We start from the raw sequence: 6,000 nt of genomic DNA on the forward strand, positions 1-6,000 counted from the left end.
GCATGCATTTCACTTGATGAAGACAAGACTGAAGGGAAAATGCCCCAAGAACAAGCAGGAACTGAAGACATTTGCAGTAGAGGCCTGGCAGAGCATCACCAGGGATGAAACCCAGCGTCTGGTGATGTCTATGCATTCCAGACTTCAGGCTGTAATTGCCTGCAAAAGATTTGCAACAAAGTATTAAAAAGTGAAAGTTAGATTTAGGATTGTTTAGTTTGTCCCATTACTTTTGGCCCATTAAAAAGTGGGAGGCACATATAGAAACCGTTGTAATTCCTACACCGTTCACCTGATTTGGATGTAATTACCCTCAAATTAAATCTGAAAGCCTGCAGTTAAAGCACATCTTGTTTGTTTCATATCAAAGCCATTGTGGTGGTGAATAGAGGCCAAAATATGAAAATTCTGTCAATGTCCCAATATTTATGGACCTGACTGTACATATGTGTATGTATATATATATATATATATATATATATATATACACACACACACACACACACATACACACACACATACTGTATGTTTATTAAAAAGTGAAAATTATTTAAAACTGATTTCACAGAGGCACAAATATGGCATAATCTGAATATGACACATCTGAATTCCACTTGCACAACAGGTGAAAGTCTGTTTAGCCACTATATAGCAACAGAATATCCCGTACACGTATCACAGCACTGGTCACCGTAGTATTGTAGGCTGGCGTCTTCCTCGTAATTACCCAAATCCAGTCGGGAAGTATCTAAAAACAAAACAGAAGAATGGGGGGGTGCCACATCGTGCATCAACAAGATAAATTTTATTGGCAAGTAAAAACAAGCAGAGTGTGCGGACCACAACAAGCGGTTAACCACCACGGAGTTTGACAGCAGAGTAATGGAATGGTGCTCCTGGCTGGCGTCCTAAACATCTCCAGGACCTCTTCACCAGAGCACTAACCACAGAAAGATAGATCACCAGGCCACGGTGATCAAACTCCGCTGTGGTTAACCGCTTGTACGCACGCTCTGCTTGTTTTTACTTGCCAACAAATTTTATCTTGTTGATGCACGATGTGGCTCCCCCGCTTTCTTCTGTTTTTTTTTTTTTTTTTTTTGTATATATGTGTGTATATATATATATATATATATATTCTATCATATTTTGTTTTGGCTTTTTTTCCGAGGTTGAGGATTCAGAAACCCCGGTTAATGATAGCAGAGGAGACCCTTGTGGGCTCCAAGTTTAAGCAGGCTCCATCTTGCAAGTTTGAATGTTTGAATTGCCTAGCAATATAAAAATATCAAATAAGTTCTGGCTACAAATTATTGTATATATGTGTACAATGGTGCAGATGCAGAATTGAATGTAAATTGGCCATAAATGCCTTCACATTCTTATTGGCAGAATCTATTGGTGTAGATATAGCTATCAGCGGTGTGCGATGGAGGTCAGTCCATACGATGAATAACTTAACCAGGGACTGGTTTTAACCAGGTAGAACACAGTGTACAAGGTGTCTAGGAAGCTTCATGGGCATGTACCTAAAGCTGCATGCTATTCTGAATTGCGCTTACCGGGAAGATAAGCCTGTTTCCCACGTATCTACTGCCCCTAGCAAGGGACTGGTGCGACTACGGATACTGATACAGGTTGAGTCGTCCATATCCAAATATTGCGAAATACGGAAGAAATTAAACCTTTGCTTTCTGATGGTTCAATGTACAAAAAAACTTTGTTTAAAACACAAAATTATTAAAATACAGTATAAAATAATCTTCAGGCTCTGTGTATAAGGCGTCTATGAAACATAAATGAATTTCATGTAAGTACACAAACTTTTTTTGATACAGAAAATTCTTACAAATATTGTATAAAATGACCTGCAGGCTGTGTGTATAAGGTGTATATAGGGCCATAGCTAGGGTAGTGCGGCCAGTGCCATCGCACAGGGCACCACAGATCAGGGGGCGCTGTTTCTGTTCTCACTTGTAGCTTCCTCTTATTTCATCACCAGCAGCTCCTAGCCTCCCCCATCTCTTCCCTGGCCCTTCCCTATGAAGCCATTCCCCCTTTTGGGTGCATTATGTCAGTTTGAAAAATGAGGGGGGGCGCCAATGCCCTTTCTGGCACAGGGCACCAAAAAGTCTAGTTATGGCTCTGGGTGTATATAACACATAAATGCATTCTATATTTAGATTTGGGTCCCATTTCCAAGATATCTCATTATGGTATGCAAATATACCAAAATACGGAATATTCCGATATCCAAAATACCCCTGGTTCCAAGCATTTTGGATATGGGAGACTCAACCTGTAATGACGGTTCCAGCTGCCGTCAATAGGCAGCACGTGTTACCGCTTGCACACGAACAACCCCCCGCATCAGTTGAGTGGATGCTTTAGGTAACAAATCACGGTATCGTATCCCTGCAGCCCGGCCCGTAGAGAGCTGGCCTGGGCCCCCATACTTTATGGGCATTGCCTTATCGTGGGATGTGTGGTCACAAGAGGAAAAAAATATTTTGTGGTGTTGTGCGCTGAAAAAGGGGGGCACTGTGAGCCCCTCAGCCAGGGGCAAATCCAGTGAGGTGGAGGCATGATTAATGTGTTTGCTTCCCACCTCACATAGCCAAAGGAGACTGACGCTGCTGATCAGTGGCAGCAGCAGCCTCCTTGGCCGCACTGCAGCCCAGCGCACAATATCATGTGCTAGGCTGAGGAGAGAGTTTGCTGACAGGTAAGAAGGAAGGGAGACTGTGGCAGACCCGGGCCCCTCCAACAAGCCCTGGCTCGGGTAATTAGTACCCAACCCCCCCCCTCTTGGCACCCCTGTCTGCAGCTGGACCGCCCTGTGTGCTCGGTTTCATAGCCATCATCATTATCAGTGTGCAATTGCACCAGCCCTATATTTAGTGCAAATGATCTGAAAACAAGTATATTTCCACGTACTCAGGGCCGATGCAAGGTTTCTCAGCACCCCAGGCAAAACTTCAGCCTACTGCCCCCCCTCCTGCCCCACACCAATACCCACTTTTTAAATTTGAACACATGTGGAGGTGGCATCTTAGAAGTTCTGCAGCCTCTGCTGAGAAATGCTCCCTCCAATAAAATATGTAAATAACCACTATGAGCAACATTTGCGGGGACCCTGTAGTGTAGGGAGGACACAGGAAGGTGATAGATAGATCTAGAAGGTTCTAGAGTGTTACATAAAACAGCACATAAAAATCATATAATACATAGAATAAAATTAATTTACGTAACATATACTGTATGTCTCAACTATATGAGTGTGAAACAATGGCTGGGAAGCCCCACGGTCACCTTCAACATGTTAATCATATGCACATTGTATTGATGAATATTAACATATTGCAACACCAAAAGGACAGTGTAATATGCAGTATATTTATGATTGTCACACAGTATAAAGGTTAAAGCAATAATGTCAGAGAAGGGAGACAACCAATGCGCTGGGTTGAGGTGATGTTCTGTTCCGGACTGAATAGGAAATGACTAGTGTCAGAGGCGTAAGTTCTTAAGTGGTGGCTGGATGCAAAATAGTGGCTGGTGCCCCTTACCTACACGCATGCATTCATTCATCTCAACACCCTAGCAGCACCCAGAAACTCCCCTCACTCACCAATGACTCCTGTCCTCCCTCGTTCACCAACCAATTACCCTCCCACATTCACAACCAACACACAGCCCTTGTCATCCACTACCAACACCCCTGAAGCACCCATCATCATACACTACTAATACCTCTACTGCACCCAGACAACCCCTTATTCACTAGCAACACCCATACACCCTCTTAATTTACTATGAACACCCCAGAAGCACTCAGACACCCCACTCATACACTTAAAAATATTAATAAATATATGTTTTAACCATCTATGTCACACCTTTTTGTCTGCCCCTCCCCTTTAGAATGTAAGCTCTTATGAGCAGGGCCCTCTACCCTCTTGTGCTCCTCCTTACTTTACTTTAATCTACTGTACTTCTTACTCCCCGCTAGGGCACCTAACACTTGGTTGCTTTGATCTGTTGCTTATCTGGGTGTTATGGTCGCTAATGTAGCAATGTATATTATCCATGTCCTCATCCTCTGCGATATGCACTAACACCTCGCAGTACTTACCGCCGGACACCGCCTCCCTGCTGATTGCATATGCACGAACATATGCGATCAGCAGCACAAAGGACAGCTCTTCCGATAAGAGCTGTCCTTAGCGATCTGCCCTGCACCGTGGACTTCCGGGTTTATGACCCGGGAGTCCATCTGCGCATGTGCATAGTGATGCGACGGCCGCGTGGCATGCTGGGAAGGATCCGATCGGATCAGTCATAGCAGCGCAATGCAGTAGAAGCCCATAGGCTTCTATAGGGTAACGCCAGCTAAAGCTGGCGTTACCCTCCGCATCGGAGCCCGGCAGCCAGGAGATTGATGCATACGGAGAATGCGGTAAACAGAAGTTTTACCGCATTTTCCGTTTAGTGCATCCCGGCCCTTGTATCGTATTGTACTGTAAGTCATTGGTCAACCTATTTGTTTATGTACTTTGTGTCATGATTGGTGTCTGAGAGTTACCTGTCTCAGGTGGTGATCGGGTTTCAACGGAGGCCGGCATGACTTGTGTAGCAGTGAAAACTGCCTTTGATGATAAATGACAGGAACTGGAGGGATCGGACTGGGACCGGCAGCAAGACTTGTTGAATTGAACTGATGAACTAAGAAATTGACTTTGGACTGGAGCAACGTGGACTGAACTGATGAGCTTGGAACTTGACTCTGGACTGGAATGTGACAATGGCTGAAGGGAAGTCAAGTAATGCTGAGATGAGGGCTAAACAGGGTAATCTGGAAATGCTGTGACAAGGTTGGTACTCAGGTGCAGGCTGGATAGGATAATTGGGAAAAACAGGTTTCAGGAAGGAATGGGTAGGTTTGGGAATTTTAGGTTCAGGGAGGGAGTAGGTAGGTAAAAGGGGCAGGAGTTGATCCACAGCAGGAAGCAAGGCAGGGTGACACGATGCAGGTTTACAGAGTGCCAGGGACCAACCAGGAGTAGGACTAGCAGCAGAGCACAGGCCAGGTATTGCTGTAACAGGACGTCTGGATGCCAGGTTTAGCTGTAACAGGTTTTCTGGAAGCACCAGGGGTTGCTGCCAGCAGATTTACTGGATTGCCAGGTACAGCTGAAACAGGTTTTCTGGATAGCACCAGGGATTGCTGTAGCAGGTTTCAGGGAAATACTTGAATGCAGAAACAACATGAACCATACACCACGGGAAGACAAGATGTTCAGGCCCAGAATGCTATCAGGAGAGGATATATATACCATGGGTCTGGCAGCAATTGGTGGATACGGACAGATGGTCTGGTAGTAGCATTCTGAGTGGTGGAAGGCACAACATGCAGAGGGAGTATTCATCTCTGCAGCTCTGAGAATCAGAACCACACCTGTGATTCCAATCAGGGCTAGCAGTGCTCACAGACAGAGGAGAGACCAGGTGCAATAATCAGAGCAAATCCTCCAGGCAAATTACACACACAGATCCATGGGGAAGCTGACAGGGGTAAGTCCCAAGGCAAAAAGGTGACAACTAGACAGGGTCGTGACACTTTGTAAGGCACTGCAGAACACTTGTGGTGCCATGTAAATAAATGCTAATAATAATACCGACACTCAGACACCCCCGTCCTATACTACCAACACCCAGACACCCCCCTTCTACACTACCAATAGCCAGACAACACCCTCCTAGACTCCCAGCACCCAGTACACCCCCCCTCCTATACTACCTACACACAGACACCCCACTCATACACTACCAACACTCAGACACCCCCTGTCCTATACTACCTATAGAAGAAGTGGGCAGAGGAGGTAGCAACATGCACTTCAGCATGTCAACAGTGTTCCAGCTGCCCGTGGCCTGCCCTGTTTACCCCTGCAGTTTGTGCGCCCGGTCAGTGTGTGTTTGTGTAGTAACACTGGGGCA

The 6,000-nt window shown here is 45.5% G+C and overlaps 1 long non-coding RNA gene across 1 annotated transcript in view; it reads right to left on the minus strand.

Moving 5' to 3' along the window:
• Nucleotides 1-5,289, minus strand: part of LOC148524528 (uncharacterized) — a 125,622-nt gene extending 120,333 nt beyond the window's left edge. Inside the window, exon 1 of the long non-coding RNA XR_015878366.1 lies at nucleotides 4,586-5,289. This is a non-coding gene — a long non-coding RNA (uncharacterized LOC148524528). The remainder of the gene's footprint in view (nucleotides 1-4,585) is intronic.
• Nucleotides 5,290-6,000: the final 711 nt, after the last annotated feature.

This window comes from Taudactylus pleione, unplaced genomic scaffold (genome assembly GCF_031769625.1).
Source record: "Taudactylus pleione unplaced genomic scaffold, aTauple2 ptg000117l, whole genome shotgun sequence".
Taxonomy (NCBI): domain Eukaryota; kingdom Metazoa; phylum Chordata; class Amphibia; order Anura; family Myobatrachidae; genus Taudactylus; species Taudactylus pleione.